The 13,419-nt window shown below is 52.5% G+C and overlaps 1 long non-coding RNA gene across 2 annotated transcripts in view; it reads left to right on the top strand.

The window, feature by feature from the left end:
• LOC148754545 (uncharacterized) overlaps positions 1-13,419 on the top strand; it is a 134,991-nt gene that overhangs the window by 119,548 nt on the left and 2,024 nt on the right. Inside the window, exons 2-3 of one of the 2 annotated variants that reach the window (XR_016019957.1) lie at positions 2,330-2,565; positions 10,657-11,779. This is a non-coding gene — a long non-coding RNA (uncharacterized LOC148754545). Of the gene's footprint in view, positions 1-1,649; positions 2,566-10,656; positions 11,780-13,419 lie in introns of those variants that run through there. The other variant, XR_016019956.1, reaches the window with a different exon arrangement.

Below are 13,419 nucleotides of genomic sequence, written 5' to 3' on the forward strand. Positions count from 1 at the left end.
CCTCGTCAGAGACAGGACAGGAGGGACACAGACACAGAGGAGACGCCACGTGGAGACGGAGGCAGAGATGGGAGGGAGGCGGCCACCAGCCCGGGGATGCCTGGAGCCCCCAGGAGCTGGAAGGGGCAGGAGGGACCGTCCCCGGGGGCCCCCGGAGGGAGCGTGGCCCTGGGACACCTTGAGGGCAGACTCCTGGTCTCCAGGCTGGGGGAGGATGGGTGTGTCATGTTTTAAGCCCCCCAGTGTGGGTCCCTGTGTGACGGCCGCCCGAGGACGCTCCCACAGGCTGCTTCTCCCTGCAAGCTCCCTGGTCACCACCTCCTTCCAGGCTCTGAGGAGTCGTGTTTGGGTGACAAATCTACCTCATCCTCATTATCTGTGACAATACAAATATGTGTGTGTTTGTCACCTGGGTCAGAGGGTGTCACTTGGTGTTTTCTGGGGGTTGATGACACAAGATGAGGACGCGTCTTTTATGACCAGATGGCCCCTGGGCGCTTACGGTGACAAGGAGGAGAGAAAGCCAGCGGCCTGCACAGTGTGGGGGGAACTAGCCAGCGTGAGGCTCTTTGGCACAAATGGGCACTGAGCACAGAAAGGGGTGCAGAAGGCAGGCCTGGGAGCCCACACGCTTGGCACGTGATGGTGACAGAGAATCTCGTCCTGGTGACGTTGCATTAGGGGACAGGTCAGAGGGCAGTAGTTTGCCGATCTTAGCTCCGGAGCAAGAAAGGAGAGCAAACAGCAATTTTGTGCACGAGAGGAATTCATGCCTTTCTTCATTTACGTGCAACGTCCAGAACAGGTGAATCCACAGAGACAGGAAGTGGGTGAGTGATTGTCAGGGATTGGGGGAGGGGCATGGGGAGTGACAGCTCATGGGGACGGGTCCCCTTTGTGGGGAGTGGCAATATTTGGGAACTAGACAGAGGTCATGTTTGCACGGCATCTTGAAAATGCTGAATGCCGGTGAGTTGTTTCACTTGAAAGTGGTTAAGATGGTGCCTTTTGGGTCACCTGTGTTTAGCCGAACCTGACCCCAAATCCCGCCAAAACGCTGTGTGCCCACTGCATTTCCGCTCTGGGAAAGGAACTAAAAGAGAGAGGGGTTGTGGAGAACCTCGTCGCCCGCCAGGCCTGGGGTTCTGAGAATGAACACTCCCCGCCCTTGTTAGTTGGCCTAAAACGTCAGGTTTTTTTTCCACTTTGTCTTATGCAATGCAAAACGCAAGCCAAAACGGGCCACAATTGCCTCTTATAAAGTGTGGTTTGACTTCATACGCTTGGACTGCGACTTTTAGTGCCTTATTTTCGTACCGAGAGAACGCTTTATGTGGCTGTGGGTTTCAACTTTAAAAGGACGCTGGCCTGAAAGTCCTTGGTGCTGCATTGTGTTATAATTTCGGAGCGAGGGATCACGGAGGGGGGTCAGCTGACTCAATATAGAGACTAACCTGAAACACATTTCAGTTACACTCACGCTTAACTCCTCAAGGGGTCCGTTTCCTGCAAGGACACATTCACATAGTCAGGGAGGGAAACCAGGTGCCAGGCTGGGATCACAGATGAAACGCTCTGTTTCATTTTTGCCCAATTTAGAGTCTGAAAAGTTTTTTGTCTTTTTTTTTTCAGAGGTGGGTGTAGTGGGGGGTGGGTCCCCGACAGTTGCCTCTGTGCCATTGGGTGGCTCCTAGAGAAATCTCAGTTCACCGACGGGAGATGGAGAAACAGGGAAAACACTTGACAGCAAGCGCGTCTGGCTGCGACCACTGGAGAATCACCAAATATTTCGGAAGGGCGTGGTGCAGGCTGGAGACGGGAGGTGTTTGCAGAACTTTTGGCAAAGGCACGCGTAGCTTGTGTTTTCCTCCGAGTTGGCAAATGCGGTGAGGGTGAGATCGAAGCAGTCGTCGTGTCCCATCACCAGGAAACCAACCAGTCTGAGAGGCAGCATTTCCTCCACGGCTCTTTGCCCCCAATGTCCCGTCTGTACGTTGTTAGACGTGCAGACCAAGCACAGTTTTGTGTTCTCTTGGGCCTATGTGGTCCGCAGACCATCTTCCCACCAAACCTTTCTCATTGGGCATGAGGTGGTTTATTCCTTCTGCAAACCCCAGGGCCATTCTTCTCCGTGTACGATGGAAGCTCCTCACATTCTGTCTTGCGGCCCCTCCCAGCCTTGCCCAGAAACGTGGAGCAGCACATACGACATCCACAGATGCTTTTTCCTTTTTTAGACAAGAGCATGAGTTACTCCTTGCAAGTACTCTCTCCTTCTTCTATTAATGTCTTCCTTTTTCCTTTTGAACGTACCGTCCACTCATCGCAGACAGCAACCATCTCAGATGCTGCTTCTTCACCTGGGAGAAGTAAAGCCCCGTCAAATCATGCCCCATCGGTGTGCTGAAGCTCCCTACCCCGCCAAGCCGGCAGTGCACCTGGAACTAAGCTGCAGGTGGGAGACAGAACCTGAAGCAAGCTGTGCCCCAGGGATGGAGACCAAGACCAGGCCAGTAGCAAAATACGGCAGAAAGAGCTCAGCCGGATTTCTGCATGCAGATCACGGTGAGTCCGGAGGGGTCGGGCGAGTGGGGTTTTGCAGCATGAATAGAAGTTTGCCGGGCATCCTTGGGGAAGTGAATTCACACAGAGGGAGCGGCATTTGCAAAGGCCTGCAGGTGTGGATGTGGGACTCTTTCACGGGCTGAGATGCTCAAGGTACCGAGGGAGATGGCGCGTCCTGGGCAAAAATGAAGAGATTTTGTGAAGTCAGAATCACGCGGATGTATTTTTATTTGTCCTCACAAGGCCAGGGCCCGTCTTACTATGGTCGTGGTTTTCATTCGCCCCCAGGGGCTGCACACTGGAGCCGGGCTCCTAGGTTCAGGTGCCTTTGTTTCTGCGTGCGCTTATATAATCTTGGGTTTACGTTTCAGGGGTTGTGGAATGCTCCAATACAGTCGTGTAGTCACGGATTTTCAGTTGATTGGGGGTTACCTTTAACACTGTAACACAGCCTGTGAACCCACCACGGAGACAAAAAAAAAGTGAGGATTTTGAGAAATATGGAAACACATCTCCGTGCCCCTAAAGTGACCCCCTACACAGATTCCGATGTCCCCCATTTCCTCGATTTCCTTTGTCACATAATGTAAGCTCATCTCTCTGTTTTAGTCATTTCTAAGTTTATGGAAAGGGTATATCATGCCCGATGTAACTTTTCTGCACTCACTTCTTCCCACTGAAACCACTAAAGACCACACTGCCTGACTGAAGCCTTTCCGTGTAGATGCCTGTATGCTATGCCGTGGGGTGAAAACCCCACAACTAACCCATCCACCCTCCTGCCTGTGGATATCCGATTATTTACTATTTTGGAACAGGGCTGCTGTGAGCGTTTTTATATACAGTTCTGGATGGGTAAAGGAAGACCACAGTGAGATGCCCTTTTTACACTGATTTCACTGGCATTTTTTTTTTTTTAATAAAGAATTGGGACCCTGGCCAATGTTGCAGACAGTGGCATGAATGGGGTCCCCCGCCCGTTGCAGGGAGGCTGCCGCCATTTTGGAAAAGCACCTGGCCCCAGGTGGCAGCTCATCGTGCATCCTTCCCAGGCCGGCAATAGCAGCCCAGGTGAACCCCCAGAAAAGCTGCAGCCTCCCCTGGAGGTTCGTGGAGCTCTCGCCAACTCACTAGGTGGTTTCACGGACGGTATTAAGTCATTTCCTCCCTTCCACGCCTTTCCCGCCAAGGAAAGTACGGCTTAATTCGCCGGCATGATTCCAAGACTTTTAAATTCTTTATGGAGGGCTTGTAAATGTTTTATTTAATTGCCCTAAACTATGAGAATGCGATAAATGGGAGCTAGGAAAGATTTCATGGCATCGTAGGGTGGTGGGGCAAGAGTGAGAGGGCCTGCACGGGCCAGCCCCTTCTCACCAAGGGGACAAGGCGTCAAAGTTCAGCCACCTCCCAGGGGACCCCGTCTGACTCTCGTTGGCAGCTTGGCTGGCTGGAGAGCGATGTGTCTCTCAAAGGGACATTTTTCTCCTGATGCCTTCTCTTGGTGACGTTGAGGGTTGTGTGGTGATACCTGTAAAATGTCCCTACCAGATGACACACTACCCAACGATCTTTGTTCTCCTAGACCTTCTCTGTAACCTCATTGACTTCCCCCCCAGCTTTATTGATATGTAATTGACAAATAACGTTGTGTACGTTTAAGGTGTGCAATGTGAGTACACACAAGGTCGGGCGATTAAGTTTGTAAGTTCATCCTAGAAAAAGTGCTACACACCTCACTGCTGAATGTCACTACGGTCACCTTAGAGTTTCTCCCCTTGGGAAGCTGTGCACCGACACCAGTGCCTGGTCACCCTTCAAAGCAATTTTGGAACTTTTTCTGGAATGGCCATCACAGCTGTCGTCATATTACCCTTGATGTCCTAAATGTCATCAAAATGTCTTCTTTCAATATTTCCTTTCTCTTCGGGTAAAGAAAGAAGTCATCGGGGGCCAGATCAGGTGAGTATAGAGGGTGTTCCAATACAGTTATTTGTTTACTGGCTAAAAACTCCCTCACAGACAGTGCCCTGTGAGCTGGTGCATTGTCGTGATGCAAGAGCCATGAATTGTTGGCGAAAAGTTCAGGTCGTCTAACTTTTTCATGCAGCCTTTTCAGCACTTCCAAATAGTAAACTTGGTTAATTGTTTGTCCAGTTGGTACAAACTCATCATGAATAATCCCTCTGATATCAAAAAAAGGTGAGCAACATCGTTGCAACAAGTTCATGAACTTAATTGTGAAATTAATAGTGAAACGATGGCCACGGGAAGGTTAAACTCATCCCCCACCTCCCAGATGCATCCTTTTCTGACAGTGGGTTAATTTCCAAAACATATAAGAAACTCATACCACTCAATAGCAACACTCCTACCACTGCTGCTACTAATAATAATCTGTTTTTAGGGGGAAAAAATAGGCAGAGGACCTGAATGGACATTTTCCCAAAGACGCACAGATGGCCGACAGGTTTGCAAAAGGCGATCACGAGGGATATGCAAAGCCAAAGTGCCATGCGATGTCACCTCACGCCCATCACGATGGCTGCCGTCAACAGAACACACAACAGGTGTCAGGGAGGCTGTGGAGAAAAGGGAACCCTCGTGCACGGTGGGTGGGAATGTAAATGGTGCAGCCACTCTGCAAAACGGTATGGAGGGTCCTCAGACACATGACACGTACACCTACCAGAGGCTCATGCATTTGCTCACTTCTCTGGCTCTTCACCATCCTTTTGTCTTTTGGAAACCACGTCTTCAGGGTACTTTCCTCTTCCCGTAGAAAACGCTCTTCTGAGTCCTGTGATGCTTTGCCACACTCATGCAGAGGGCGCTGGGTGGGCCCACGGCACACGGTCCACCCCACTTTCCCTGGGTGGCATCCGTTTTGAAACGAGTGTCTTGTTGCTTTCCAGGGGGTGGACGCAGCGGGGCTCGGTCCCAAATCGCTTCTAGGGGCATTGCATGGCATTGCAGCTGGTTAGCCCTTACCTTCCGGGGGTTCTCCTAAAACTCTTCTGCAGACAATGTTTGTTTGTTTTTCTTTTTTTACAAATTGGCAGTTCCTACCATCAGAATATACATGAGAAGGCAGAAATCCAAAGACTATGGGGGTGTGTCCCAGCAAAGCATGGGTGGTGTTTCTCACTGACCACCTCTCTTCCTGCAGCCTCGGTCACCCCCCACCCGTGCCGCTGGCCTGCTCTCTGCCCTGGACACCCGTCTTTCATATGTGACCTCTGTGCCTTCTCTTACGCTGTTCCTGTCACTTGCAATGCCCTTCCTGCTGCTCTGTCTGTTCACCGCCACCCACTTCCCCCCCGATCCCATCTTCTTCACGACGTCCTTCTGGACCTGAGGGTCCAACACTTCTACCTAAATCTCTTCCCTCTGCCATGTCTTAGAGGTGGGACCCAGGATGAGCACGTACCGTGTTTCCCCGAAAATAAGACCTAGCCGGACCATCAGCTCTAATGCGTCTTTTAGAGCAAAAATTTATATAAGACCCGGTATTATATTATATTAAAATAAGACACAGTTTTATATCATAATATCTAAGACCCAGTATTATATTATATTGTATTATGTACCCAGTGTTATATTAAAATAAGACCTAGCATTATATCACATTATTGTATCATATTATATTCCCAGTCTTATGTTATATTAAAATAATACTGGGTCTTATATTAATTTTTGCTGCAAAAGACGCATTAGAGCTGATGGTCTGGCCGGGTCTTGTTGTGGGGGAAACACGGTAACGCCTTTGAAACTCCTTACTCTTCTTTAAACTGTGAATTAGGGCTGAAAAAAATCACAGCTGAGGGAATAGTTGTGAAAATTCATTGCAATAATGTTTTCCACCAATGGTACCGGAATAACTGTATATTTTTTTAAAATGAACCTGCATTCTTACCTCACGCCAGACCCCAAATCAACCCAAAATGACTCATAGATGTAACTGTATTAACTAAAAGCACAGAACTACCAGAAAGGGTGTGGGGAGAAACTATTTGTGACCCTGGCATAGGCAATGATTTCTTAGATGGGATACGGACGGCACAACCACTTTAAAAAAAAAAAAAAGAACGATAAATTTGATTTTATCCAAAAATGAAACTTTGGTCTTCAGAAGTCACCTGAGAGACAATACTGGCAACAAACACACAATAGGTGTGAGAAGATTCTTCATCAAAGATGCATGGATGGTGCATGAGCACGTGGAAGGCCGCTCAGCGTCATTAGTCATGAGGGAAATGCCACAACCAGCTGCCACCGCAGTCTAACAGTATATAGCTAATAGTATAACAAGTATATAACAAATAAAACACGTTGTGTGTAAATCATAGCTTAAAAGCACATATCTGGTCATAATAGTGGCTAAAATTAACAGCATTGATCATAGCAAGTGTTGGCAGGAAGTGGCTGGCTGGAAATGCCAAATGGCGGCCACTTCAGGAAAGACTTGGACCGTTTCTCATCGTTAAATGTACGTCCTGTGCTCTAGTTGCTTCACGACTAGGTTTTTGTTCTGCTAGATATTTGCCCAAGAGAAAAGGAAATGCACGTCCATTCAATGACACGTACGTGAATATTCATAGCAGCTCTGCTTAGACTAAAAACTGGAAAGAGCCGAAAGGTCCATCGGGGGTGGATGGATACACAACTTGAGTTCTACCCGTTCAGTCAAATACTGCTCGGCCATAACGAGGAATAATGGTTCGTACACACAAAAACACAAACGAATATGAGGATAATGATACTGAGTGGAAGAAACCCGACAAGAACACAACTATACGTATGTAGTACGTGATTCCATTTCTATAAAACTCTAGAAAATACCAACTAATATGGGGGGACAGATGGCACATTGGTGGTTGCCTGGGTTGGGTTGAGGAGATTGACTGCAAAGTGGATTAAGGAAATTGTGTGTGTGGGGGGGTGTCTGGGGGGTGGTTAGAGAGAGGATCCCATACCTTGATGGTGATAATGATTGCACAGCTGTTTGTGTTTGTTAAAATACAGTCATTGTATATGCAAACTGGGTACAGTGTGTTGTGGATTAAAAGTTCACAAAGTGGGTTAAACGTTCTTACGTGCGGTGAGCTTGGGGGTCCCCTGGAGGGAAACGGGATTAAAATTTCCGTGACACGTGCAACGGGTCAGGTATGCACAGAGCTTTGGAGGACGGCTGACCCTTTGTTCATACAATGTTGTCACGAATGGCGTGGGCTGGGCATTCGACGTTCACGTTTGTAAATGCACGCGGGAAGAATCCACGTGCCGGGGGGACTGCTGGCCGACGGGGAGATGCACTGTAGTTTCCGTCAGAGCAGCGAGGGGCACGCATGGGGTGTGCGCCTTGCACCTTCTCCAACCACACGGGGCCACAAACCACCCTGCCCACCCCCACAGTGTCACCACCAGACAACGTTATTGATCTTTTGGATTTACCCGACTCTGGTTGGTGGAATGTGGTTCTCGGTGCATTTTTTTTTTTAAGCATCTTTATTATGAAAAACTTCACCCATAAACACCATCCGACGAGACCCCAGGGACCCAGCTCCAGCTTGAACACGTGGCATCATTTCACCACCTTGCTCCATCCCTCCCCACCTCGTTCTTGTCTGCATGTCATTTCCACGTGTCATCTCACGAGCGAAGGGAAGCGTCTTTCCACACGTTGAAATCACTTGCCTTTCCCTTTCTGGGAGCTGTCGTTTGGCACTCGGCCTCCATTTCCTGTTGAGTGTTTCAGCCACTGGAAGGCCTTACCTTTGCCCAGGTGTGCAGAGCTGGTTGCCAGATGGTGCCTGGTGCTGCAGCCGCACCCCTGGCTTGCTCAGCGTCCTGCCTGCAAACCGCAGCCAGCTGGGCTTGCCTCCATCCTGACCACTCACTGCAGTGGGGAAGCAGTGATGGCGTGGGGGGTGGAGAGAGGGAGATGCATGAGTGTGCAAGGGTGGGTGGGGTGCGGCTCCAGCACAGAGGCTGCGTGCCACTCTGGTGGAGCTCTGTGAGACGGTGGTCGTTCTCCACGTGCGTGGCTGCCGTCTCTGAGTTTGCTCTGCAGCCTTTTCCTGCACTGGGGCTGCACGTGCAGCTGGGAATGCTCTCCCTCTAGAGCTTTGCGTGGCTGCCACCTTCTCATCGCTCAAGTCATTCGTCAGAAAGACCTGCAATTCTCCAGCTCACTTATTTGGGCACCGCTGCCTTCTGACAGCGTGGCCACCCCCATAAATGGAAACCGGACCCGATGTCACTTGCCCGCTCCCAGTAAACAATGGCTTAGAGCCGTCCGTCTCCACCTGCTGGGATGGCTACAGTCAAAGAACAGACAAGTGAACAAATACAAAATGCAAAACTAACAAGCGCTGGTGAGGAGGTGGAGAAATCAGAACCCTGGGCACGGGCGGAGGGCACGTCCAGTGTCACGGTCCGTGAGCAAATCTTATGGCAGTTCCTTAAAAAGTGAGAGAGAATTTCTGTGTGGTCAGCAATTCGTCTTTTAGGTCTGTGCCCCCAAAGAATTCACAGCAGCGCGGCTCACCTTTGCCAACAGGCGGACACAACCACCAGTGGATGAACAGATAGACAAAACGTGGTGTGTCCACACTGTGGAATATTACACAGCCCTGAAAAGGAGGGAGGTGCTGACCCTCACCACCATCTGCAGGGACCTTGAGGACATGATGCCCAGGGAGTGACAGACGCCAGACACCCAAGGCCACCCCGTGTGTGACTCCATTTACGTGAAACGTCCAGAACAGGCTCGTCCACAGACAGGAAGTGGGTGGGTGTTGCCAGGGGCTGTGGGAGGGACAAGGGGAGTGACAGCTCATGGGGACAGCGTTTCCTGTTGGGGACATGGAATGTTCTGGAACCAGACAGAGGAGGCGGTTGCACAACAATGTGAACAGGCTACGTGCCCCTGCGTTGTGCACTTCGAAATGGTGACGTGTGGTTACGTGCGTCCATCTGTGATAACACCGCAGACCCTGGCTGCTGGGAGGCCGCTGTCCTGCTTCGCTGTGGCACCGCGGTGGCCCCTCAGGGCCCCACACGCAGGGCACAGGGCCATGTGTGGCTCCTGGACACCCAGGGGCACGTCCCTGCCTGTGCTACAGCTGTCGTTCACTGGCGCTGACTCAAGCCCCCACCACCCAGGGGCTGCACGAGTAACCGAGACGCAGGTCCCCCACCTCTTGCATCCTGGGTCCCCATCTGGTCTTGGCAGGTGGGGGACCGACACCGGCCTCTCCCAGGTCTGTCCTTCTCGGGGACCCAGCTGTCTGTACCCCACACCCTTCGGCCTCAGCACCCCTCCCACGTCTCTGCTCAGAAACCTCCCGTTCCAGGAGCACTTTGTGTGTCAGTGAACGGGGGCTGGGGGTGACTGGGGCGCTTCCAGAACACGGGGTGAGGTGGGAGGATGGTGGTTGGGAGTTGAACCCCCTCCCAGGGGGCCTGGTTTCCGGCTCACACTGGGGAAGGGAAAACGCGTGTGTAGTGGTGGAGACGCTGGTTTGCCCAAAGCAGTGCTGACGTCTGGGATGGGGCTTCCTTCTGCCGCTGGTGCCGGGTGCTGTCGTGAAGGGACGCTCGGGGAGCCCGCGCTGCCCGCGTCCAGACGTCCAGCGGGGCCTCTGGTGGTCAGAGCTGGTTTGGGGCTTGCTGTTTGTTCGGACGGACGGGGCGGCTGGTGGGACGGTGCTGGTCCTGCCTCCTCCGTTCCCTGACCTTTGCAGGCCGGTGGTGCAGGTGGGGTCAGGGCCCCAGTGGCTGCAGCCCGGTGGTGCGGCCTCACGGACAACACCATGCCTGTTTCCCTGTGATCCCCACTCTAAGCACATTTAACGGCCCCGCGTCGGCCGAGCGAAATTAAGTCCTTATGAGGCGAGTTACAGAGTGCTTTTGTGGGTCCCGTTTCGTGGTAATAAGAAAAAGGGTTTGGGTCGTGTGGGGCCATCTGGCCCCGATTAGCACGTTGCCTGCGCAGAGCTGCCTCTCCCAGCTCTGTTTTCATTAAACGCCTAGTCTAGTGGGGCTGCATTCTTTTTTTCTTTTTTCTTTTTCTTTTTTTTTTTTTAGCATTCAAGCAAAATGTGGAAAACTTGGGTTGCTAAGAACCTACAAGAGGAGACAGGACATGGCAACTTCCAAATTCGTCTCCCGTAAGGTCTTGTTCGTCTCAGCACAGGTCGCTCTCGTGGGACAGGCTGAGCAGACAGAGGTCGTGGTTTGACACTGAGACCGGCAGGTGCAACGCAGCCCAAATGGGAACCGAGAAAAGGGGACCTGGGCAGCGGGAGGGAGGCGGCCCCAGGAGAAGCACGTGAGCCATAGGCGCCGGCCGCTGCGTAGTTGGTTGCCACCCGGACACACATACAAGTCCCTTCAGCACAACTATTTTTTCCTTTTTCTCTTTTCGTTTAATATAAAGGCCACCCACCCCGTCTGAGTCCATGGTGCTGTGTCTCTACCGGTTGGCAACACGTCCAAGCTGTGGATGCCGCTGGGAGCCTGTGAAAAGGCCTCTGGCTTCCTCCTGTCACGTGTCGGAAAGTGAGGCTCTGCACACTAAATGCCATCTGTCACTGGGTGGGGACTCCGTCTTTTGGGGGGGCCCACTGCCTTCCTGACCCCCGCACGCCAGCACTGGAAACTCTCACCAAAAATGCACTTGCAACGCTCGGCACGTTGTAAATGGCCCTAAAAAAAAACACATGAAGGGCAGCGAGCTTACAGGCCTTTGAGAAGACGTCCTCGCCAGTGAGTCTCAGCGCCCGACAGCTTAGCATGTCACAGATCGGGTAGAGGAGGGACACTGGAATTGGGGGCACACGGAGAGTCGGGTGTGCCATCCCTGAGAAGCTCAGAGCTGTGGGTCTGTGGTCCGTGGGATCTGAGGCCAGGCAGCAGGACCCTCGCTGATCACACAGAGGGGAGGGACGGCAAGACTCACAGCCATGACGCTGAGTCACCTCCTCCAGGAAGCCACTTCTGATTCCGTCTTTTGTCCGTTGTGTGCATTTACTTTGGGAAGCGGTGCCAGCAGGCTCTGTGGGGAGTGGGCAGAAGACCCGAGGACAGAAAGAGCAATTGGAGGTGTGTTTGCCAGCAAGTTTCTGCCGTGTGTCTCCATCGGGAGGGGCCAGGCACGTCCTCAGATACAGGAAGCGACGTGTCCCACACGAGAAAATGGGAGACCACTGTGAGTCCGGCAAATGTCGCATGTGGGGTGGGTCCTCGGGGTCTGCTATGTGCCTGTGGCTGGGGTCACAGATGTGGGTCTGGGAGGGGAATGTCCATGTGTCCATGGAACCTTCCAGAAGAAGGAAAACGCTGCCTCCACGTGGAACCTGTGACCCATGCTTGGCCGCAAGCACAGAGGGCGTTTGGTGTAAGGTTCCAGCCCTCTCTCTTCCTCCTTCCCGCGTCCCCACCCCACTGTCTGCTGGCTGCTTTGTTTTTCTGGAACGTTCCAGGATCCCTTTCTCCTTCCCTCCCCAGCCCCACGCCGCCCCTTCCCCCGGCCCTTGCCCTGTACCCCCAATGCTGCGATGCCTCGCCCCCCTCTTCCTGGGTCCTCTGCCCTTCCCAGCGGTCAGCCCACCGTCCACTGAGCCGTGAGCCAGAGGAGGGTGAGGAAAAGAGCTGAGTGAGGCCAGGCAGCTCACTGCTTGGACCTGACCCCGAGCGAGCAAAGCCGTGGGAGACAAAGGAAGGGGAGGAAAGAAACGCACAAAGCCCACCCACCCGCTGCACGAGGGTCCCACACGCGGGGTGACCGCTAAGGGCAGGGAAGGCCTTGGTGAGTGTAAGTGTGCCTGTGGGTGGACGTGTGCGAGGGCAGTTAGGGATCCACGGGGCAGACTCCCGCCAAGGAGCCGGAGGACGGCACACGCAGACGGCCACCTGTGCAAGGGCAGGTGCAGGCTGCAGGCTGCCTCTGTGATGTGGGGCCGCACGGGGCTTTGGGGGTCGTATGCAAGCGATTACAAGGCCAGACAGCGATTCCTGCAACCAAACGCGATTGCAGCCATCGCAGGGGCTGCCCTCTGCTCTGCTCTTCGCTCATTTCCATAGGAATAAGGAAAGGGGGGGGCAGGCTTGGGGCTGGGGGTGCGCGAGGCCACCAAGAGGTCACTTCCACAGGGACCCACCAAAGAGGCCGCAGCGTCTGTAGCCGGGGGGGCAGGGTAACAGCCACCCCTGCCCGTCACGTGGGGCCAGGTGACCGGGGAGGGGAGGAGGGGGTCACTTCAGACTTTGCCAGGTTTGAGGTGTGTGACATTTTCAATTGCCCTGTGGTTGCTTTCAAGTCCCCTTTAAACGGGGCTAACCCTTTAATCAAGTGACTTTTGTAATTTGAGTGTAACTGTGAAGCATTGGGGGGAGTTAGCGTTTTCCTTCCCGACCACATGTCCACACGGCAGAGTAAGGGAGGGAGACAAGTGGAAGGGGCACATTGTCACATCAGCCACGCTTCTCTCTCTCTGTCTCTGTCTCTGTCTCTGTCTCTCTCATTTACTGCATTCCTACCCGGGGTTCGAGGAGGGACAAAGAGGCAGGGAATCCAATAACTTGCTTACACTGGGTATTTCAAAAGTCCCCATTTATTATTCATCGACACTTTGATGATACAGATGAGAAAACCGAGCCAGGAAACCCTTCCCCAGAATGTCATATGTCCCCCGTTACTGCCTGGATTTTGCTGCGTGCGTATATGTAATCATATTCTTGTTATAGTTAGGGACACAATGGGCATGTTATATGCATGTGGGAAGAAATCATGCTCACACTCGACACAGATCACCGACCCTGGGAGGGCCCAGCCTCAGCCATTGTTTG

Source organism: Rhinolophus sinicus, chromosome 18, assembly GCF_057876585.1.
Source record: "Rhinolophus sinicus isolate RSI-liver-muscle chromosome 18, RSI-T2T, whole genome shotgun sequence".
NCBI classification, from domain to species: Eukaryota; Metazoa; Chordata; class Mammalia; order Chiroptera; family Rhinolophidae; genus Rhinolophus; species Rhinolophus sinicus.